Source organism: Rhea americana, unplaced genomic scaffold (assembly GCF_003343005.1).
Source record: "Rhea americana isolate MKP2758 unplaced genomic scaffold, rheAme1 scaffold_121, whole genome shotgun sequence".
NCBI lineage: Eukaryota > Metazoa > Chordata > Aves > Rheiformes > Rheidae > Rhea > Rhea americana.
In genome coordinates this window covers 117758-142802 of record NW_028185273.1, presented here as the reverse complement: position 1 = coordinate 142802, position 25045 = coordinate 117758, and the positions used below count along the sequence as shown (strand labels likewise).

Below are 25045 nucleotides of genomic sequence, written 5' to 3'. Positions count from 1 at the left end.
TGTTTTGTCCATTTTGTAATTTGCTTTTATAAAACTCTTAATGCGTTTTCTTAAACAGCACARTCTTTTCAAACAGATTATGTACCCTAAATCTGACCCCTAGACCTGCAGGACAGGGATGACAGAATCAATATAGCACATACCACAACCCACTGCTCAGCTGCCTGCTGTTGTTACCCCACTTTCTTATTTCTCCATTTTACTGCAGACTTCTAGAAACTTGCCTCTTCTCTAATGGATAAAGTATCTTTGAGATTATASACACATTAAAATTCAGACAAAAATATAGCAAACCTTGCAGGATATAAAGAAAGAAAAGATTTGAAATGAAAAAAGCATTATGTTAACATATCATATAGCACCAGATTATGTTTCCATTATCTCCTACATTTAAAACTGTTGACCTCTGGTCAACAGGCATTTATCTTAACATTGCAGCTATTTTCAAAACCTTTTCACAATTCATTGCATGATTTTTTTTTTCCTAAAAATTGATCTTTATTATAATATTGAGTTACATATCAAGCTTTTCATGAACCGAGCTGGGAAGCAGATACAGCAAAATATCTGAGCATTGGCATGTGTTTCCTATGTTCTCTAATGTAATTTTTATGTAGCTGCARATGAAATCTTCCTATGTTTCAGGTAACACCTATAACCACATTGCCAGGGCCGGAGGGCTCCCCGATGCCAGGGCAGGGGGACTGCTGATGGGGCAGGGCCAGTCTAGGGGAGGCCAGCGGTGGGTAAGGACAGGACGGGCTGGGAGCATCCCCTGGGTCTGACTCATGGGAAACAGCAGTATCAGTTGCAAATGAGATGTTCAGGACAGGATGTCTGTGCATCTGAAYGAAAATCAAACCCCATAAGCTATAATGCAGAAGAGTTGCCCTAAACATACACAGGCAAACTCTGTTATAATGGGATCACATATATTTCACCAAGAAATTGCTCCTGATAAATCAACAGACTTGGTTATTCTATAGGGAAGGGTGTAAGCAAAACAAAACAAAAAAAAAAAAAGAAAAGAGAGAAAGTAGAATTGAACATGTCACAAGTCATCACCTATATCAGAATGATAATGAGAGGTCTATTTATTATAAATTTTCTATTCTATTTTCTATGGTTTAATATGCAATTTGGCAGTTTAGACAAAATAYATATCAGCTCAAAGATATAAGTTTTAGCTTACAGGTGAAGACATAGTGAGAAGGCAATCTTAGGAAGCAAATAACTGGAACCAAAGAGCAAAGAGCCTTTGCTAATAAGTTCTCTTTTTTAGTGTGAAATTGCCTAAAACCTAGGCCACTGACTGRCTAGTGTGAATCATATGCATCTCCTAGGCAGGGTGATAAATGTCACAGGTTAGCATCTAATACCTGCCTAAAGCTTGCTGCCAAAAATCTACTCCTTATGTTGTACATTACAGGAATATTCTGGAGAATAGGACTTTCGGACAATTTTTTAACGTATCTTTTTCTGTTTGTAAGATATATGTTGGCTACAATATAGTCAATATTTTTATGTTTTCTTACATAACATCCTTTATGTAAGCTCTTCAATTCACTGTGCAAACACTTAGCTATTTAAATATCACTGGGATATCAAAGAGATAGCATTGAAACCAAAACAAAGAAAGTACAATTCAGAATAGGATAAGCTTTCTGCATCCTCCTAGGCAGAGGATCAGGCCTAAACACTTAACTTTTCAATCTGAAAATGAATTTCAACATGATTTCATGTTGTGGAAGAAAAACCTAAAACCACTGAAAGRGTTTTGTTTTCATTGCAGTGTGAAATGAAAATACAATCTGAAGCATCTAAATCTGGATTGGCATCCTGCAGTCAGTTCTARCATTATGAAAGCTGTGTCTTAGATATAGATCCCTGCAATATTAAATGACAACAGTCATGARTAAGAAGGGCTTCCTTAAAACCCTGTGGTATTAAAGCTGAGGATGCCATGCCATACCAGCAGAACTTTTCAAAACTAACACCATTCTGTAATTTATTATGGATGTTGACATATCATGTGAGGCTGGACCACAAGCCTGGATCCTTAATGATCCAGGTAAGCCTCCTCAAAGTTGCATTGTTTCCATTCATCAACCTCACATCTGAGCTAGGGCTGCCTTAGAATTAATTCATCTCTTTACTTGTAAAACGAGTACATRCTATTCAGAAATTACTAAGAGTGATGATAAGCCTGGAGTGCTATATTTGGGTCAYTGTATAAAGTTTTCACTTGTTCCATACTGCAGGAATATAAGACAGACTATATTTCTTCAATTAATCTATGCCTTAGGAACTAAAAAAGGGAACTGGCAAAGGTTTACTAATATTTTCTTATCTACTAATAAAAAATTTTTCAGATTAATCATCTGAGTTATGACTCTTTGCCAAACATAAATATGTTCAACACTCCTCAGTGCCAAGCCTTCCTTCTCTTTGAAGACAGAGGGCACTTAAATTGAGTAATCTGTGTGAGATTCAGACTTGAGCAATGACAATATTAGTAGGGACTAGAGTGTGACATATCACTTGCTGTTATATATATTATATATAGACTATAGTGGCAGACTGTTGACACTCATCATCTGTTGACTGGGCATGTCATCCACTGTAACAAGTGCAGCACATCAAAAATGACTGTAAAGTTAGCACAGTTGTACCAACAGATCAGCTTACTGATCCTATAATCAGGCTACTATTCAGATTATTATCCTGATACTTTGTTACTTACATGGTCCCTAGATGACATGTTTTCAGAGAAAGAAAAATCCTCACAACCTGCTTGTGCCTTAAAAACAGCRCTTGCTGGCGTCTGAAAGTTTTAACAGTAGTCACCATCTGTTGATGTTTGGGTTCATTACTGGCATAGGCCAGAAACAGGTAAAATGCTATCCTCTCTCAGTCATTACTAGAATAGTTTTTGAATCCAAGAATAAAAACTGAGACCTGGACCTAATTTACCCTCCAGCACCTTTCCACAGCTCTAGCAGCAGAAAGGGAGTTTTCAGTGGCTGTCAGCACAGGAGCAAGAACGAAGGTGTATTACTGATGGGGGGAACCATGTATTACTAATAGGGTGAGAAAATATAGTTAAGCGTCACTTTTCAAAGTCTTTTCTATACAAGTAACAGACTGAAACTTCAGTACGTGGAAACTTTTATGATCTAATAATCAAGATTTTTCTCTATTTACATAGCTAATGGTAACTGTTAYTGTCAGCTGTGCTGACAATGAAGCAGCTCCCCACCAACTATTGGGAATTATTCTATATCTTGCAATAACCAATGGTTTCTTGCATAACCAGTGGTTATTATTACCATATTCTTCTTATTAACCAGCCTTTTAGGAAAGGTTGCTCACAGCTAAAGATGTGATAARCATGTAGCCTTCCTTATTTACAAATGTTCCCTGAATTTTCTAATGCTTAGTGATTACACAGGTTGTGAATATTTCCTGCTCTTTTTCCTTCCTCCAAGAAAATTAATGTAAGCAAATGAAATCTGTAGGCTATAAGGAATTAGCAAGTGATTCCTGTATGGAGAGTCTCTCAATTTATGAATACTGCTAATAAGCCAATAAGAAGGAGAGTTTCTTCAGTGTGTAATTACTTACTCCTTGTCTTACTTTTTTTACTTAATCATCAGCAAAATAACCCATGTAAATCACAAAGTAGTCCGGTTGTTTGATCATTCCCTTYCTTCGAGCTAGTCTTTTGATATTTAAACTCTCATTTCAGGCAGCTTTAAAAGGATGTTTTCCAGAGAGACTGTGTGTCTCATTTGATGCTATATTTGCCATTTGAAGAAAACATATATGTTGCTAGGTTGGCAGTTAAGTGTATGCATATGGAAATGGGCCCAGCCTCAGGCCACCATGAGTTCTTTCTGCAAGAAGCCAAGAGCCCTTCAGCTTTATTGACCTAGGGAACAGGTCAGATATGATGGCCGTTTTAACAAAGACATTTCTTGATTACAAAAATGCCTTTGCAGTCACACCATCTAATCAGTCTGAAAATCTCAATTTTATTTGGCTTTAAAATACTTCAAGATAACAGTACAATACAGCTGACATGCCAGACGAAAGGCTAATACTTAATCTTTTTGAAGTCAGGACAGACATGCAAATTAACATCTGACTGGAGTTGGTAGTAAGCCTTTTGGCAAACTTTGAGTGTCTTTTCACTTGCTAACTAAAGCAACCACTAACTCCAGAAGAAAGTAACTTCACTAGCAGGTAAATAAAACACTTGTGCCTCTTTGGAAAAAAAAAAATCTCTACGGTAAGCTATGAGCTAAGTTTTGCTGGTTTTGTGTAGCACTGGGGATTGTTCCGGGCAGTTACAGAAAGCTTGATAGACATTTCTCCTTTCATCCAGCTTKTGAGGGAGCAAGGGAACTGCATGCTAACTGTGGCACATTCACCTGTTATTTTCTATGCTCAAGGTGAAGTGTGTGCAAGAGTATCCTTAAAAAGCATTAACTTAGAATCGATCTGGATTCAGGTAAAGGGTAGGAAGATATTCAGCCTTTGCATGGATCACGCCAAAAGAAGGATAATATTTTCACCTTTCAGCTTGGCCTGAAGAATACAACTTCTAAGGCCACCGTAATAGAAAATCAATACTCTTACACACATGTATGTGTTACGCTTGGGGTAAATACTGCAAGTACCTTAAAACAACATTTTAGAAGTAATTTTATATAGCAGTTTCAACAGAAGAAAAATCTAACTTAATGAATACACTTTTCAACATCAGAATAAGCTCTCTTCCCCACAGAAATGCATAGCACTCTATAAAACTGCTGAGATTAAGGTATGTAGAATATGTGGCAAATATTATAGGGATCTGAGTTTTTATCCTGTTTCATGAGATGAAAAAGAGCATTTAACTGCTTGGCTCCCACTGCTCTTGAATGAAAATCTAATGCTTCATTAATATTTATCCCTTTTTCTTCTAAACCTACTATACATACTCTCTTTTGGAGTTTCAGGAAAGCCAGCAATTATCACATCAAAGGTCACCAGTCCACCAGGGAAACTTCAGTCTTTAACTGGTGGAGRATTGCTGCCGCTTTTGCAAACATCTCAGATCAGGCGAGCAAGTGTTTTCCCTCCTCCCTTCCCTCCTGTGACTCTTGTTGGTTTTATTTAATCAGCTTAGGAGAGCTTCTTAGTTCTTCTGTGATGCCATATACTATCGTAGACATCAAAAAGATTTTTATACCACAGTTATGTTTATACAAGGGGAATAAAAGCATAACAATGGTTTAATCATGCTGCACAATAGCATACTGGTCCAGTCTGAAATAGTCTGAAGGACTAACTCTTTGCTTAAATTTCCCCAAAGATATTTTTGTTAAGCTCCACTCTGAAGTTACTGGCAAAACTCCCACTTATTTCAATAGTAGCAGTAGCATTAAAGAAACAAGGCAATTGGTGCAGATGAAAATGACAGAGGTGTTCAAGTTACTGAAAAGCAGAAAGCAGAACCATTGAAAAAAGGGAGATTCTACTCCTGCCAACACCAAGCATTAAATAAAAAGGTGTGAATCAAGCCCCAAGATAAACGAAGAAGCTGGTTTCAAAATAATGATACTAAAAAAAATGCTGTGTTCATGTTATTTATCTTTTGGCTTCTCAGCCTTTATGGTTGTACATTTTGAAAGTCTTTTTGGCAATCGTAAGTCCTAAAGAACATTTCTTTTTCCTTCCAAATGAGAGATAAGTTTTCCCTGAATCGTACAATGCCAAAAGTGAGAGGCCTGATAAAGCAGAAAGAGTTGGCAATGCTAGAAATGTCTGTTCTTCAGGGCTGAAGGAGACAGAGTTTGGATGACACACAATGGGAAGGGTACCACACTCATGTGTGTTTACAGCCTCGCTGGAGAAGAGAAGACCAGACATCACTAATTCTGACAGTATTACTTTTTGTTTGGCTCTTTRTGCCTTTGCACAATGAGTTGATTTAGAATATTGATGCTTATCAAAATATGACTTCAGCCTCCCATAGGCTGCTAGTTTGGGCAGGTTACCACCACTAAAACAAAGTATCATTCAGTGCTTAAAAAAACAAATAAAATAAATTAACAAATTTTGCAGAACTGTCAGGGAATACTGCTGCACTTTGTCTGAAGTATCATTTCTTTCTGACTGCTATTTCTGGCTCTGATCCTCTGCACAACTCCTACAGCCAAGTCCTATTAAATAAGAGCTGTTCCTGCTTAATGTGTGAAGTTGTACAGGGAATTTGCCTTCACAACACTGTAAAGCAAAACCCAATAATTTTATCCAACATACTGTTTTAATGTAATTAGTTAGTTAATTTGATTTAATCATCTAATCCATGTTCCCCAGTGCCTCCTTTAAAGATAAAGGGTAGGAATAAGGAACACTCCTATGTACGGAGCCAAGCCAGCTATATCATAGAATCATAGAATCAGTAATATGTTTCTGAAATGTGGTTTTCATTTTGATAGAATATGTATCTTTTTTTTTTCTCAATAAACTGATTGCATGTCTGCAAGAGTGAGGACCCATCTGGAAAGCCACAGAACCATGTAATCTGAGCCCTTCTCACCAGCTTCCTTCTACTTTCTGCCCTCCTTACTGAAAGGAAGCTGGTAGGTCCTTCCTGCAGGAGAGACTCTCCCCAGCTCCCACTGCCTTGGGAAACTTTTGKTGAGGCTCCTGTTCTTGTTCTCATTTTGATAGGGCAGAAGGGGAGAAGAGAGAGACAAGTAGAATTGTTTCTTCTAAGAGAAAACTAAGAGACCTGCTATCCTCTTGCTGTGTGCTGGTAAGATTGGAAACACTAGTGTTGCTACCATAGCTTTGCATTACATAATGGCTTAAAGTGCCTTAGCACACCCAGTTAATGCAAGGCCTCCTATGCAGTTAATTTACTTAATGTAAATATGGCCATGTGTTTCTAATGTACTTTGATATTACTGCACCTACTCCTGGGTTGTTCAAGAGTTCAGCCTGGTTTTCCTAGCAAAGTAAACTTAAGAATTAACTAGGAGTGTTTTTGTTTAGAAGTGGACTTTGTTATGAGTCACTTRAAATGTTAAACAACTGATTTCTTCAAATAGCCAAAGTACTGAACATTTGAGCTTTGATTCAGAACACAAATATTCTCACAGCAAAATACAGTGGTGCTGAGGAATTTTGCCTAAGGCTATGGCATGAAAGAACAAAATCATCCTCTGAGAACGGGACATTTCTTGAACTGAGCATGTAAATGAGTAGAGTAGAGCAAAAAAGCTGCCATTAAAGCAGTGATTTTTTTTTTATGATTCTATTAGTACATTCGACCATGCTGACTTTAYCACCCTCCTAATTCCTAGTTGCTGCCCTGCTTTTAGCCCTGTTAATTCTGATACAATACAATTAGAGCTGACAAGCRTAGCAGAAAGCAGCTACGGAAGTAGCTGAGAAGTTTTCACTCAGTTGCACTGTCAGGGCACCCAGGTGAACYGAAAGGAGGTTCCCAGGCAGGGAAGCACTGGAAGCAGACTAAGGGTAGCGAGTCACGGGTCTGCTRTGTGAAAGCCAGGTATGCTGAATCACCCTTGAGTTAGATCCTTAGAGATGAAAACAACAGCAGAGACCACAAAGGCATTTTTTAAAGTTTGTGTTATAAAAACAGTGACACCATTCCTCTTGGATTAAAAACCTACTCTCAATATCAAAGTCGTTCTCCCATGAACATTCAACTATGGTAACACAGCACGCATGCTTATGAGTTGTTAGCAACACGCCCAGACACCCGAGCTGCTGCAAAACATTAGCCTGTACAAAAGGGAAGTGATGATCCAGCAGCAGTTGTTCTGGTTAGTTGCTTCTGGGTGGAGTCACAATCACTGATTTCCATCTACAAAGAAACGGTTCTGCACAACGATTCTGGGCACCCTACCCAACAGACCATCTCTTTTCCTGAACTGTAATTCTGAAATGGGGATACCTTGAAGACTGGCCCATTWGTTTAAAAGTGAAAGTTAGCTGGAAAAGAACTAGGTTTACTTCTCRGTCTGTCAGACAATAGATTAATTTACCTGTCAGGCACACTTAAAAGTTTCTAAAGTTTTTGGAAAAGATGCAAGTTTATAAAACAGAGAACGGGCAGTCTGTGCAGCAGAGGGATTTCTGCAGCCTAGGTTTTCCTTTTCCTGCAGGCTGAGGAAATTCAGTTGAAGAATACAGTATTTGAGAAGTTGGATTGCACTACTGGAAGGATAGAGGTTGTAAAGAATAGGTAGTTTTCCATTTTAATGAATTTATAATGTGCCTATAGGCTAGCACAAGCGAGATTAAAAAGAAATACTTCCAATGCCTCATGCGAGCTGCAGTATTCTCTACTTATTGCCCTGAGGCACTGCATATTGCAAGGCTGTTGCTTGTCTAAGTACAAGGCCATGATTAACTGATGATTAATTAGCTTAACTAATATACTCATCAAATTCACTACTTTCATAAGTAATTCCTGAAATGACTTAGATTATGTAGACAACCTTGGGCAATTATTGACATAGCTCATATAATTRAACACTTTTAACAGAAAGACAAGGCTCAAGGAAATACAGGCAAAGTGAAGTCTTACCAAATGTCCTTAGCGCAGTTCTCTGGCATCACAGGCAACAGATTTTTTGGCTCCACAGAGCTTTTGGAATCTGTTCCTCATAGCATGTCTTTGGCCCTTGTTTTGATAAGAAAAGATTAAGSGACTTGCCCGGGCAAATAGCTAGACAGGGTAAGAGCTACCTGTATTTATGGGAGTTCCAGTGCAATTAACAGACAATACCAACAGTAGTTTCTTTTTAAATTTAGACAGTGCCTTAATTTTGCTGCTGTGTTTACACTRAATGTCTGGGAAATTTTGGTTAGAATCTTGTCTACAGTTGCAATCTAGAGTTACTTTCCATATGTGATTGTCACTATCTGGTGTAACAGGCTACATGCTGTCAAATGCCAATCACAGATGAATCAAGCTGTATTCCAATGACATAGAAATGATCTCAATATAGCTCTTATCTACTTTTCAAATTGTGAGACTTAATTAGTCTATATTTTATTTTGAAAATTTTTGATGGTAATTTGCTGGAGAATTGAAAAATATTTGCAACCCATGGAAACATTTGTATCAGCACAACAGAGATGCTTCTCATGTTATGTTTTCTCTAATTATATTTCAGTCTGTCCATGGACTTTAGTTTTCCRTTGTCTAACAGCATACTTGAGGTTTCTGGATTTCGTTTCTATATAAGTTGACATCATAGTTTCAGAACCTACACTCTTCAAAATCRGACTTTTGAAAGTAAATTAAAAATAAGGAAACAAGTATACAACCATAAAGAACCTAGGGGGATATCCCCGATGTTTATTGCCCAGAATTCTCTGCAATCTTGCTTTTTAGCAGGAWGGCAAAATCAACATCAGTCAGTGACTGCATCTAAGAACAACCTTATTCAGAAGTGCCTCCATCATGTATGGAAATAGCACCCTGCAACTATGGCAACTTTCACAGCTATCATAAACCATTACAATGTTAATAAATCTGAGGCTAGGCTTTCAAGATTACCCTAGCAAAAATGTGTCTAACTATTATATAWGAAAAGTGCATGTACATGAATGTCAGTAGTTGAGAAAAAATCAAATAATCAGAGCTGAAAAATTATTTCATGCTGTAGGCTTACAAGAGCTGCCCAGTCCATGGTGCCAATGTCAGTCTAGGATCAATGTAAAGTACAGTTTAGAGATAAATACACATGCTTAAAATCAGTCCCTTATTGACAGTTTAAAAACATTTCTCCTCTAAACCTAAACACGCATCAAAAACCCCTCAATCTATATGTTCCAAAAGTCATTTTTTTGAATACACAGACTGCCCTGACTGAACACAGTGGGAATATTTRGTCAAGAAAGGATGGTAAAGACATTGATTCTGCTGTGCGCAGAATCAACACAGGGCTCTCACTTGCACCTGAAATGCAGAAACTGCCTCAGGAGATGCTTTAGTGGCTGTGGTACCTCAGCTGTGTGACATGGACTGAGGCATCAAGTCTCCTCCACCAGCGGTCGTACCCAAGGCAAGGATGCTTGGGCGGCTCCATGCCGCTCCTCCTAGCACTTCAGAAAGACTTGTTCGTTAAGACACAAAATTGAACAAGCTGTCTGTAATCTTGTGGCACTGTGCCTCCACTAATAAATCCCAAATTCCTCTCCTAGCAAAAGGGATCATGGTGCAGAGGCAAATGCTTTGCTTYCCTCCTTTCCACCTGCCAGCCACAGAGTTGCCACCAATGCCAGCTCCATTATGGGCTTGGCAGACCTAGCTTTGAGCCCAAATTAATAAAGCCCAGCTGGAAACAGATTGATAGCATCAAGTGTTCCTCTGTGTTTCCCAGGGAACTGGCTTACCATGGAGCCAGATAAGATTCATATGGACTTATTAACTCCAGCTCTGTGTAATGCAAAAGCAGCTGTACTGATTATGGAGTTGAGATGCTTCTGGAAGCAGCATAGCCACATTCATATGCCTCTGAGCTTCAGCTAATATCTGTGGCATGAATAATCTGCAACACATGGATAATCAAGTGCTGACTGTATGTGCTTCTGAATGGGTTCACAACCAACATATCTAGTGAGACAGTGCTGAGACAAAAGAATTTGAGAGCTCTAAATCTATAAATTCAAACTCTTCTTTATTGCTAAGCTGTCAGCAACTGGTCTTGCACAAAAATAAACAAGACTGAATCTCTTATTTAGAGGAAGGGATTTTATTACTTAAGAGTCAAATTCACATTCATGCACAGGATCAAGCACAAAAATCTACGAATCACTTCAGATCCATATTGAAGACTTATCAGTTGTTCTGAGATGTTAGGCTGAACCTCAACGGTACGGATGTATCCTTTGGGGCTCTACTCTGCATATCGCTAGCAACTTCTGAAAGTGATGAGTGCTCTTACTTAATGGTAATAATCATTACTTGGAGTTGTTCAGACTGTACTGGACCAGCTCTTTAACTTCTGGGTTTAATATTTTCATTGGACATGAATAAATGTAATTAACTTATGTAAAGCTTAATGGAAGTTAGCATTATTAACTGATTACTAAGCACCCTGAATATCTTAATCAGGCAAAAGATACTCTAGAAAGACCTACTGAGCTCATGAATTTAGGCATATATATTCCTTTTGTGGTAGGTAAGTGCAGGTAAAAGTAGGTTAACCATACACTGGATTTTAATTATACCTGGGGGTCACCTACTGGAATAGGTTGGAATTTATTCTTGTTAAAATCACATCACTTTTAATCCAGTCACAGTTTGTATTTCACACACACATCTGCATCTACTTAAATAATTACCCTGGGTAGGATTCTCCTYCTTACTGCAGACACCTAGATTTAAGTGTCAGAAAGTAGGTGTCATCACGTGAGATAGGTGTCTAAGCTCCCATGACTGTCAGAGGGGGGTCTACTCTATACAATCTGTGCGATCTGGAAAGCTCTTTGGCTGACCAGGCACAGGTGCCTGCCCAGCTCTCCAGCCCTCGCTGGCCGTAGAGGAGAACACTATGGCTGTAATGGCAGCTCAGCTATTCACTGACACCTAAATCTAAATCTCTGAATCCCACCTAGCAGATCACGTAATTGGTATAATTTACAACGTATTACCTCACCCCTGTTCCTGGAAATGTATTGAAAAGCACAAATTGAAAGAGTTTTTGGAAGTAATCAAACTACTGTAGATGCAGACTAAAATCTCCCTGGAGATGCTCCCCTACCTCAAAGGGTTATAATACAACTGCAAAAGTACAGAGAAAGGCAAACAGGATGAAAGCTTGATCACATTTGGAAGGCTTTCTTAAATTCTTATGATTTACCAGCTTGTGCCTGGGGGCATCAACAATCATCACTACAAAACGAATGTGGAGATATATCCATATCTATATCTATACATCCATATATTTATATCTACATCTGTCTATACTGATAGCCACATATGCACACACATACCTGTGTTATTTTCCTTTCTTACATATGTATTTGAAACTCTGTATGTTTATTTCCTCACAAGGAAAGAAAAGGCATATTATTGTCCTAAAAATGCAGTTAGAAGGAAAAAATTATACTTGTGTTCAGAAACATCAATTATAATCCTGAATTTTAACATATTGCCTTTGGAAGAATGATGGTGACATAAGACATCACTTGCCACATTAAAAAATATTCTCTTATTTCTTTTCCTTATGCTTTGGGAAAGTTGTGCCTCAGAACCCAGTGCTGTTATGAGGAAAAGACTGGCACAGTTTTGCCCTGTAATGCTTATTTGCTTTCTCCTGAAGCCTAATACTCCATCGTATTCTACAATGCCCTCTTTTCCTCTCCTTCTACTCAGCTGTGCTAAGGAAGCTGTCCAAATCCCAAATTTTGCTGTGAAGAGCTTGGTCGCAAACTAACAGATTTCCCGATCATATCCCACCACATCATCTCATCTCGCATAATAAGCAATATGTAAGAGAATAAAAAGAGAAATTATTTGAGAAAGTATTTAAAACTGAGGAATCCTGGAAGAGAAAAAATGTAGTGAGAGGCAAGGGAGAAGGGAGCCAGTGATACAAAGTGGTGCAGAGGTGAGAAAGGCATGTCCACACACAACTCTGTGCTGATGGAGCTAATTACGTTCAGTTAAACCCCTGCGTGGACACCTCTGGGAACCATGACACATATGTGAACAAATGAATAAACTCTACAATATCCAGGTCCCTGTGGGATGAACCAATGTGCTCTTCAGCAAACGTGTGACAAATCACATTGATGCTCTTCCAGAGAAACTTAGGAAAAATTAAAATAATCTTTACTTATCGTGCTCAAGAGCCTAAGATACCTGTGGTTCCTTGGAAGCTTGGGGTTCGGGGCCTGCTCAGTTACCACTCTGTCTTTGTCATACTATTTACCTAAGATCTTGCTTTTTAGCTAAAGATGTTTGAGAGATACCAGACAGGCGTAAGTCTCCAGAGGAGCCCAATTTGCAAGGTGTGCCTTGGCCATGGAAAATTCACAAGATAGTGGGGATCCGTCACGAAACTGGAGATCTGAGCTTCAAGCCTTCCTCCTCCTCCTCYTCCTMCTGAGGTTTGGAGCTTCAATGTGGAGAAGCTACCCCATGCAAGCTGCATGTGCTCAGGAGGAGGAGAGGGACTAGATTCTGCAGGTTAGATCACCTAATGGGAAGACAGATGCTGACRTTCTTGAGACCTTCCTGCTTTTCCTCAAATGACAATTTTGGGCTAAAAGTATAAACAGTCTGSGAGGAAGCACTGAAACTGAGAACATGACTCCAGGCTCAGAGTRTCTGTTTCACGGTTTGTGCAAGAGAGAGACACCTAGGGCAGCTTTTTGTCATCCCTGGAAGCTGCTTCCATTTCCCTTTTCTCAGATCTCACAAAATCTCCCACACAGAATGCCAGTGTCTGATTTTACATATCAAATTCTGTTCTCACAGCATCACAATATTTAACTCCCTTTGTTGGCTTCTGCTATGAGAACAAAACTTTTTTCTTCACCACCAAAACATATGGGATAAACCATGCTTAGTTGGTGAATCTTTGGGAAATGTCAGGCCCCYACGTGAGCAGTTTAATGCACTTTCTGATGACCTGTTAAAGACGTCTCACAACATTGTATGAATCTTGATATTGTTACATAACTTGCTTATGTCACTCAACAACCCATGAAGTATCCAGCAAAACAGTACCCATCAGCTCTATTCCTGAGTTTCAGCTATTTGATCAGATCTTAGGAAACATGCTTGCAAAGCTTCACAGAGACTATTGTTTTTTCCTAACGGCAGCTGTGAGGCTAGTTTGACCTACCAGACCGAAACATACCCAATCAAAACATGCATTAAAAACCAATAAATATAATTATATAAATGAACTTCTCTGTTTCTTTTACGATCAATAAGAAATCTGCTACCTTGGTAGTCAGTGCTGAAATTGTTTGCTATTTAGCTAAAGGCATAAAAATTCCTTTGGGAGGCCTGCACTAAATACAGCTATAGATTTCAGTGCCAGAAGTTTAATAATTCCCTCTGCTGTATGCTCAAAGGCACAGAGCCCTCTCAGGCAGAGGCTACGGTTTGCCAGGTTCATTGAGTGAATGCTAAAAAGACCCTGATCCACTCAAACACAAAAAGAACTTGTCATTACTTGCACTGTCAGTACCTGAAAACATGCGACCTTTGCTGCTGGCAAAGTAACATCTCATAGGTACATTAAATGAGCTTAACGTAGAATCAGTTTGACACTAATATTACTCTAGGGCATGTGGACTTAGGAGAATCACAAATCTTCTTTTATAGCTCAAAGCAGGTCAAACATCCCTCTTTATAGAAACAGCATTTGAGTTCATACAGCTTAAGAAAATACTCATTATTTAAAATAAATACCTCTAAGATATATACCAGAAATGTTAGTGAGGTAGCAGCATTCAGTTCTGCTTACCTTTTCTCTGGGGTTTAACAGCACAAATTATTCTATTCCTCACTCAAGTCTTGTTTTCAGTTTGCTAGCACTGATAAAGTCCCATGTCCCTGAAAAGTCTGCACCCAAATGATGGATGAAATGATCCTTCTTAATTTTTTTATATATATAATGAAGTATATTGCTATTTTAAAATATATTTCTTAGTTGATATTTATGTGTAAGACATAAGTGCTGCAAGAAGAAGAACAAAACTAATGTGTAACATAATAGTCTGTTACATAGTCGCTCAAACAAAACGCACATAAATTTTAAGTTTGCATTTTAAGATTGATATATGACAGTATTTTGTTGCTATCAAACATGATACCAAGAATACATAGAATCTATTGTCCTGCACTGAAAAGTCAGTTTGCAAAGTGGTATCTTCTTAATCAACAAATCTTTTCTTAATATATAAATAATGAACTTCAGGACTACTTCAACAACAAATCAGAACATTTTAGTCCTTTTTGTTTTCTGTTAACTCTTTCTGAACAATTATGCAAAAATAATAAACAGGATTTTATGTCACCTTGTGTAATAACTCGATAGTTAATGACACACTAGGGCAAATCTTCCAGAGGTCAGTGGGTTATTCAGATATTACAGTGGGGATAATGTAAAGAGTAGTTACTCTTTAAATTTATATATATATGTGTGTGTGTGTGTGTGTGTGTGTGTGTGTATGTATATGTATGTATGTATGTATATAAAATATATATATGGATGTATGGCTGTATGGAACTTCAGACTACCTGATGTTCCTAGTCTGTAAATCTTTCCTAAAGGTGAATATCTAATGTAGGCTGTATACCTTTAGTACTAATGATTTATAAGCCAGAAGCTAACTTTGCAAAGCTGCCTGCTGGACAGCACAGCTACTTGCTTGTAACCTTAAAGCATTCACTGTAACAATCATTGAATCACAGAAGACATGGGTACCTCATGATATTGGTCTTAGCCTTATGGTAAGGCTTCATTTTAAAAGTCACCAGAACCTTCTTAAAAATCTGAAACCCCAGGTTTTCAGCTCAACTTGCAAAATGTTCCTGGAATGAAACAGATCCACTCATTTCTCTTCCACCATCTTTTCTTCCAACAAACACCCAATAAGCATCCCTGTGCTCAATATTACAGGGCACACCTTTGAGTGAGCTGTTATGCCTTTGCACCATTGTATTTCAGCATTGTGCTAGATCTTCAGGTCTGTGTCACCTTCCTTTATTTTTTTCCTAGTTTGTACTGGCTATGATACAATATTTAGACTGGGAGAAAAGTCTCTCAGCAGAGGGCTGGCAGAAAATTCAAGTGCACCCTCAATCCAAGAATCTGTTCATGCATTCATAATGGTGGTACAACAGTACTTTGTAGCTACTAGAAGGAAAATCATGGGCATTTGCTCTTCTGAAAAAGATAAAAATAACTCTCTCAAAAACCTAACATACTTCTCATGTCTCATAAGGTTAAAAATTCAYCACAATCCAGTCCAGTACCTTGAGATATAAAGGTCTTCTACTGTGTTTGTTCTGAGCGTAACAAAATAATATAACCCTTTGAGAATGTTAAGTATAACCTTAGCATGAGGATCTGCAAATGCTCTTCGCTACTCCTGTGCCACTGATAGGGATATTTACATGCTCACCTAAATCACAACCCAAATTCAAGGTCCACATTTCCATAGAAAAAATATATTCACTCATTGTCTTCTGGTATTCTGGGTGATAGCCATACTTAAGCATAGTTTGAAATATTCAGGAATGCAGAGTGTACATAATTTTTTCATCCAGTACTATTTAAGCTGTGAAGAGTTATAGGGAAGGCCTAYGACCTAAGAAGAGAAAGTTAATGTGTATGTGTAAGAATCTTAAAATACTGGTGAAGAGTGTTTTCATTTCAGTCACAATTAGTGTGTCATCATATCTCTATTTGCTTTCAATTTATTGCATGGTTGAACACTGTCACTCAGTCATGTCTGGCTACCTATAAATATAGAATTAATGGCTATAAGGTCTTGCTTTGTTAGCCAATGGTTGTATTTTATTGCCTTAACTGTCTTAATTTACATCTCAAAGGATTTCAAAATCCAATAGAAGCTCTGGACCTGATAGTCTAAGGGTTTGCGAATGCCTTTAGTGTRAAGTAGGGTGGCCTGCAGTTTCCAGGATCAGTTCCTAAAGATAAACATGACCACTGTGGGACAGGCAGCTTCTGGGGCATGAAATCTGGGATTTCTTGATGGCATTTATGAGCATCCTGTTGCTGCATTATCCACGTGCTCCACAACCTAAAATACATTTATCTCTGCAACTGGCCTGTGAGCTGGTGTAGCAATCCTTTGCCTGTGGACTTTAGCACTGTCACACGGGAAGTCTTGACTGGAACAAGGCACTGAGACTAAATTCTTCTAAATGCTAGATTAACGAACTAAGCAGCTTTCTCGATGCAGTGTAACACCAAAGGGGCTGAGGATGCAGTGATGACTTAGAGAATTTCTCATATACACTTGATCTCCTATTTATACACACTGCAACATAYCAATAACTGCAAAATTGTCTGGAAACCCATTCATTTTTCTTCCTAATGAGGAATAACATACAAAGCACGGCTGATATTGTCCCCAGAAGTCATACTGTCCTCACTTCCAACATTTCTTTAGGAGATAGCCTATACTTATCTGGTACATAATCCAACCACTTGTCAAACCCAAAATTTATCACGCCTTAGCAGGACACAGACAACAGGCCATTTCCTTCGTCTCTCTGGGAAGAGATTGAGTAGACAACAGTGGCAACAAAGAGCAAAGAAATACTGTCTAAGATCTGTAGATCTGCAAGGCAACAACAAATGATTGAAAGTTTTCCTGTTAATCTTTCTTGGTCCTGATTCAATAAGCTGTTTAATTGCTATGTCARTAACACATATACATATGTAAACATTGCCTAGGTACTTTTCTCACTAAAAGCAGATATTAAACAGTTGCAGAGCAGTTACTTTTTCTTATGATGACCAGAAAGGTCCTCTATGAAGAAATATTAATCTTATCCATATACTTAACTCAAAAAACGTTTTACAGTTTTAATATTACCATATCTCCACTACCACTGATGTCACATTAGGGAAGTCTGTCTGCAAGGTATTGGTTTAGCTGTTTTGCTTTTGTCATTCTGATCTCAATACATGAAGCTAAGGAGTTGTTGTCTTTCTAGGATTCTTTTTTCTCCATTCCCTGAATATATCATTGCAATCTAAATGATGCTATAGGTCTACTTCCCAATAAAGACCTTTTGCATCTTTGCTAGAAAAACAGTAAGATATTTCTGGATCTTACTGGATGGCAGGAGAAGCATATGGCAGAAAAAAATCTGCATTCTTAAACATCCATTTGAACGGAAATATTTGGAAGAGGTGAAGGAAATAATGTCTTACAAAATCCACTTTATAAACATTCCTTATAAGCAACATTGAAAGTATTGTTATTGGACTACCTTTACCTCATTCTGATGCCCTTGAATAGTACCAGTCCTCTACTAAGGCAAGATAGTACAATTCATATTGCTTAAGAAGGAAATGTCTTGACTCTTATGGGAAAACACAACCACCTAAATATGAGAAAAGATTCATAAATGCTCCCGAAGATCAGTATCTTGAAAGCCTGACCTTGAAATCCTAAGGGTACAGCTAGACAAAAACTCCTGCCTTCAGTTTTGCACAGTGCAGAAGACAAGCTTTTGGGATCTATTTTTCTCTTTTCTACCTTTCTGTTCCTGAATACGCTCTCAGCATACTGAGTACCTAACTTCTGTGTATTCGTTATTAAGGTGTGCAATGCAGACAAATATGCCAGCAAGGAAAGAACTAAAGCAACTTGATCAGCAGAAAATCCCTTCTACTAAGTAGCAAGAGGAAACAAAGGGAAAAAAAAAACATACTTCTCCTTCAGAGCTCTAGTGGTGTGAACTGACATAATATGGGTGAGCAGCAACAAAGGCAAGTAAGTGCCTATTGCTTCATAAAAATGACATGTGGTAGGTTATGGAGATATTAAAAGTGATTAATGACATCTTCACCCTCATCTTCCAAAGGAAAAAGCCAAGTTCACTGACTCTTTACTGTGTTGATGCGCTGTAAAAAATTCCCTCTGGACCTCAATTAATTGTTTAGAGTAAATCATAGAAATAGTTTGTGTGAGAGATGTTGATGGCTAAAGAAAAACAAAGCAGGAAGCTCTTCTCTCAGGCCAGGACAGAAGTGGGCTGCCAGGGAATAAAGAGGAAGCGAAGGGGCAAAGCTGGATGTCTATCTCATTTCATCTGCTATAATTGTTGTAATTAAAATACACTTGCCCATATGTATTTATRGAGCAAAAACTGTATCTTACAGCTAACAGTACCCTTCCTTATAATCCTCTTTCCCAAATTGAGAAACTTCACAATATGAGAGGAAAAAGAGAGTTGAAAATGAATGAAATTTTTGTTTCCAAAATTGGAATATGCTAACGGACTAAGAACTGAGATTGCTGACAGCAGAGTTCACTTGGGAGAGGTGCAGAAAGAAATAGTTCAGCGGAACTCTCAGCAGAAATGAGTGCATGCCTGAATTTGTGTGTGTATGCAACATAGAGATATACCTCTCTCTATGGTAAAGGATTTTTCCCATAGGACTTGCCTATTTTTGCTAGGTATTTCCTTACAGCCTTTTAGAGGAAGGGAAAGAAAAAGCCTCCAGACAAGGAGATGAAAACACTTGACAAGATCCGGGCTGGAGAAAGGCTGTTGATTACATATTCAGCATGACTTGGCTGTGTCCCATCTAGACAACTAATAACAAGGAAATATCACAGCACAGAAGGAGGAACCCTACAAAAAGCTGATATTTCTGCCGTAGGCCTTCTAGTAGGATGTTTAGCAATACTGACAGCTGACAGACCAGTTCCAGTGGCCTCAACATTCATGTACAGTAAGATGAACAGTGATGTAGCAAACTGTAAAAAATTGCCATTTACATTTGCAGTATGTCCATGTTCCCTGGCTTCCTAGCCTTTCCTAACAAATCTGTTGCCTGTGGGGATTCACCGAGTTATTCTGAGAGACCCAGCTGACTATCTACGTAGTTATTGCTAGGTTTCTTGGTTGTAGACACCACTGATCAGCTCAGAACTCTTGACCTATAGATCCCTCACACAGACTCACTCTCCTAAGCTCTATTACTTGGAGTGAAATGCCTTAATGCAAGCTTCTCCCGTTCTTGTTTCAAGATTATGTTTCTTTCAGATTTAGTGAAATGGGGACTTCAAGCTCTTACATGTCTCAGAGTAAGTTGGAAATCCGAAAATCTGCATGGAGCTGAAGTTGGGATATGTGAATGTACACTAATGAAATTGCATTTCTAAAAAAATCTGACCCCAAGKGTTAAGTTCTATTTGACTTAATTAGCTGAAGTTGGCTTTGGAATGTCAGTGGATAATGTGCCAGGAAAGTCTTTGCACTGCAAGTGTCATTAATAGATTATATACATAAGAGACATGATTTTTAAGCTTTAGGTCAAAAGGCTGCCTTTTCATTTTTCTTGGCACTTTCCAACTATTTTATCCATGGTGAAAGTGATAACACTTTATTTCATAAATATTCTGAAGACATTCCTAATGTCGACAAATAGGAATTATATTTATGCATATCTCACAGTGAGTATATAAGATAGTTTCATTGCATGAGTTATCATGACCCTAAATCTGCAGAGAAAAAGGATGTTTATAAAATTTTTTGAAAAATTTCCCTACATACAACAGCATATGATGTTGTCAATGAAGAGTGAACCTCAAAAGTCTCAGGTTAGATAAACAATGTTCAAGTCACTTCTAAAAAAAATCAACCTTTGGAACTACAAAAATTGCTTGGAAATCTTCCAGTATAAAGTCCTTCATAAGATTATTTGTTCTTCCTCCCTTTGGTAGACTGGAAACACCATCTAAATGAGCACTTATTCTTTCATTGAATAGAACTGGAAGACACTTCAAATAATAATCCAATTCATTTTCTCCAACAAAAGCAGGATCACTAGTGTAACTCATGTTACTTTGTAACTTCCTGTTCTGAGGGAATCTAAGATGTCCATTTTGTTGGCCCTGCTCTAATTAACGTCTTTAACAGCAACCCAGGAATAATGTATTTCTAAAAAAAAATTGGTAGATAACATAGACCTAGAGCAAGAGACAATAACTGTCAGTCATATCAAACAGCCTGAATCTCCTGGTAAGCTGAGTGTGAGCAAAAAATATATGCTTTATATAGGGTCAATATTCAGTCACACAGGTGGACAAAGTGGGCAGATCATACCAACAGGAATATACTGTCCCTCTGGAAGCAATGGCTCTGAGAAGGACTTAGCAGAGATGAGGGGAGTCAGATAAACACAACCTCCCAATACCTTGTTGGGATCTGCTGAGGCCGAACACGGCTTCATGGACAATGAAGACTACCATAAGGAAGGGAATGAGAGGAAATGATATCAGCTCTTTAACATCTTGTCCATACTTTAAAACCGCTACTGAAATTTTGGTAAGTTGGAGCAGGTGCAGAGAAGAATTAGCAAAATGGCCAAAGGACCAAAAAGTGTGTTTTATAGTCACAGACTCTACAACTCAGGCTATTCAGTTCAGCAATGGATTAAGGGCTGACTTGATCTAAGTCTATAAATACATATCGAGGAAACAGATATGGAGAAAAAGACAGATTTTCAGTCTCATAAGGGAAAGACCAAACAATATCAAATGACTAGAAATCATGGTTAGACTCATTCAAACTACAGTTTCAACAGYGACTGAGATTAAACCCTGCACAATTACCTGTGATGATATCCGTCACTGGAAATTTTGAAACTAAAACTCTTTTTGTTACCAAAGATACGTCTCATTTGAAACAGGAGCATACTTTGGCATGTGGTATGTATGAGAGCTAACAAGACGATTATATAAATCCCTCTGGCCATATAATTTTAAAATACTGCTACTTAAATTTCTAAAATACAAAATAAAACCATGAACCCTCTCCTAATGGAAGAAGTTGTAGGATATTTCTTACAATGGCATGCCTCTTTTAAAAGGCATGATAAATCTAGTAAATATTCCAATTGGTTGAAAAATCTTATATTCTTTCTAAAGATCTGGTAATTTAAATTTTCTGAAATTAAAATACACTGTGAGTTAACTTATCATATATTGACTAATTCCAAACAGAATTCTATACAGACTCACACATGCGAAATAAATTTTGAGTATACCAGTTGTCTTTCATTTCTGGTAATGTCTTAAATTTAAATCCAAATTTGCCTCTGCCACACATACATCTGCTATTAAATCACATACTTTGCAAATTGTTTAGCCAGAAATATTTTATGTAAATAAGGTGACAGAAAGTACTATGAATGAGGGAAAAGCAAATCTCAGAACATTTTAAGTTTCTTGTTCTTTGATCTGTCATGTGGCTTTATATTTTTATTTGTTGAGACGCATAATTTGATACTCTTAGCCTAGTGCCATAATTCCCACATCACGAAGCCACCACACAACTTGCTGTGACTGCCTAATTCCACCTAAAAGTCAGCCAGGCCTCAAACAAAACTAGTACAGATCGTTTTGGAATTGCTTTGGCAGAGTCACCCAAGACAGCTTGCAGTGCTTTTCTCTGCCATGACCAGCTGCATGCAGTCAGATTAGCTTCTAGTTTTCACAAATGTCATGTCGACTTAAACAAGAGAAAATTCCAGACCTTTACTTTTTGCTCAATGTGTATCTTTGCCTGTAGGAAAAGTGTGCTTTTTATCTTGACATAACTCAAACCTATAAAATATTTCTTTTCTTAGGCTCCGGAAAGGTACACATTTTCTTCACAAGATATTATTCAACAACCACAACATATACAAATTCTAGTTGTCTTGAAAAATAGAAAGTTAATGCTAGCAAAATTTGGATTGAGTAGATATTTGTATGATCATTTACTGGATCACTGGGGTGTTAAGGGTCCTTGGGTTAGTCTTGAGCCTTTAAAGTTTGGCAGGATGGAACCTCCACAAGATTTACTACAGCTTAATTATTGACCTAACATAATACTAAGACTATGTAGCACATGCTGATGGCTTGTTTGGTTTAATTAATTACTGGGTAAGCATTTTATTTTTGTACCTTTGAAGATTTCCTGCAGTTAATGTGCCTTGGTTAATTTTCATAGCATTGGACAGAAGTCTGTATGTCTTGCTCCGTGAATTTATTACAGGCRAAACCTGCAAAAGGAGGATAACATGTTAATACTTATAGCTGCTAGGAATCACACACTTCAGTTGTAACACAAGCTCTGTTCATACTGGATTTAGAATTTGTTTGCAAAACTAAACTCATCCATTCCTCTTTACCCTGCTGAATCACCTTGAGAACCAAGTTAATCCATTTCAAATTACCTTGCTTACAAATCAGCAAGTTACCATAGTTAAATAAATGGAAGAGAGCATACATTAATTTTTAAAGCTCCTGACTGCCCTATGTTCTGTTCATTGCTAAAGTACCTGCCAATGTGTATCTACTTTTCCAGTGCCTTAAGACACTTGAGAAGGCTTATGGCAAACCTTCTAGCACATTAGCAAAACCTCTTGTTTTTGAGTAGAAACTAAGCCCAAGTATTAAATAAATAACATGTTGCTGTTTATATTTTAATATACAATAGAATTTTGCTATTTACAGACTGGAGGATTCATAAAGGAATAGCACTCCCTGTCAGCAAAAAACCCGCTGTAACACCAGAAGTCTCTATACAAGCTTTATTGAGATGCATCATTTCTACTAATCATTGTACAATATGTGTATAAAATTGATAAGCAGCATCTTATTTAGCCATAAAAATTAAATGGAAGTGCTTTCCTTTTGTATTCCCTGTGGGAAATCTATAGAATTAACAGACTTACCTCTTTTCAAGTTAAGCATAGTTTGGCTGACCAAGTTTTTACTTCTCCAGCTTAAAGTTCTAATGGGTGGCTCAAATAGCAAGATATCCATCTCCACTAAATTCTGTAAGTTGTCGGGATGTTTTCTGAGACTACTTGTAATATTTTCATAGAACTGCAAGTTTTGCAGATAATTGTCTTAGCTTTTATATTTGGTGGTTCATTTATTTATTCTTTTGTAAAATGAGGTAATATTCAAATCATCTAGAAGCTATCACAAATCAGTCCATTTTGTCTTTAGGCAATTAAAACGTAACTACTAGTATCTCCCGTGTTAATCTAAACTTCTCATTTGTCTTCTTCCTTTGACAGGAATCAGTTCGTATCTGCTTTCCCTCTTCCGACTCGAGCAACTAATTAAGACGCAGGATCTCATAGGCGACTCCAGTCAGGAGAAAGTTTTGTTTATTTTCACAAATGCAGGAAATAYTGGTGGCATGAGTTGTAGTATCATATTCCCTTAACCTGGATTAAAGGCCAGCTGCTGACCGGAGGGATGGGCTGCCTTCTCCTGCTGCTCTGCCTGTGCCGTCCTGCCCTTCACTCACGCTAGCACTCACCCYCCTGTCGCTGAGGGCAGCTGGGTGAAGGAACCCATCCGAGCAGTTATTAATCCCACCACCCAAAAGCATACCAAAAACCAGGCCCATTTTTGTGTGGGTCGGTTGTGTTGTYTGGCTCCCCGCATAGTGACCCCACGTAGTGTGATAGCTAATGCTATCGTGAGAAAGCAGCAGCACTGGGTGCTCCTACCCCGCAGCCAGCAAGCTACAACGTTACCGTGCGCGGTGGACTAAACCCACCAGGCAAGCGGCTTCCTGCCCAAGCCAGCATGTCAGCCCGAAAGGCTTTTCTCTAGACTCTCCTGCCTATGGGCGCCAGCCCATCCGCTCCGCTTCCTCCTGATCTCTGTCCACCTGGCACAGCACCATGCTGGAAAGCGCCCAGCCAAAGCCCTGTTGCCTGCTTCACAGCTCTGCATTTTCACTTTGCTTTTGGAACAAGCATTCTTTGCTGTTTCTTATAGCCATTTTATTAGAACAGTGGCAACTAAGCATATCTGTTTTGAGGATAATGAACGCAGTTAGAGTCTTCATTTGAGAACTTCTGAAAGGTCAAAAACAACCTTATTAGGGAAACTCTGGTGACTTGCGCAGGCACCAGTACCGTGAACAATGAATACGTATGGGGAGCATTATTTCATGCACAGTTGGGCATCAGAGGTCAAAAAATGAAAAAAAAAAAAGTGAAAGCTGGGGCACTTATAGACTCCAGGGAATGGAGGCGGCGGAAAGAAAGTGAAAGAACCTTCCCTCCAACAAGCTCAAAGTGGAGATAGGAAAATGGAGATAGAAATCAAGGAGCCTGAAATACGTGCATCTCCAATATACTGCCACAAAATGAAATGTAACCTTTGCTTCTCTAATGCAGAACAGGTCAGCACAGTGGCACATACAGTGTCTGGCTGATGACTCACTGTGTCAGTTAATCAGAAAAGGTTGTGAATTTAAAGCACT

The 25045-nt window shown here is 38.3% G+C and overlaps 1 protein-coding gene across 7 annotated transcripts in view; it reads right to left on the bottom strand.

Moving 5' to 3' along the window:
• The window catches only part of SULF1 (sulfatase 1), a 122973-nt gene that overhangs the window by 76321 nt on the left and 21607 nt on the right, over nucleotides 1–25045 (bottom strand). For all 7 annotated transcript variants that reach the window (XM_085324901.1, XM_085324884.1, XM_085324875.1 and 4 more), the window contains one exon: nucleotides 22717–22814. The gene's annotated coding sequence lies outside the window, so the exon portion shown is untranslated. The remainder of the gene's footprint in view (nucleotides 1–22716; nucleotides 22815–25045) is intronic.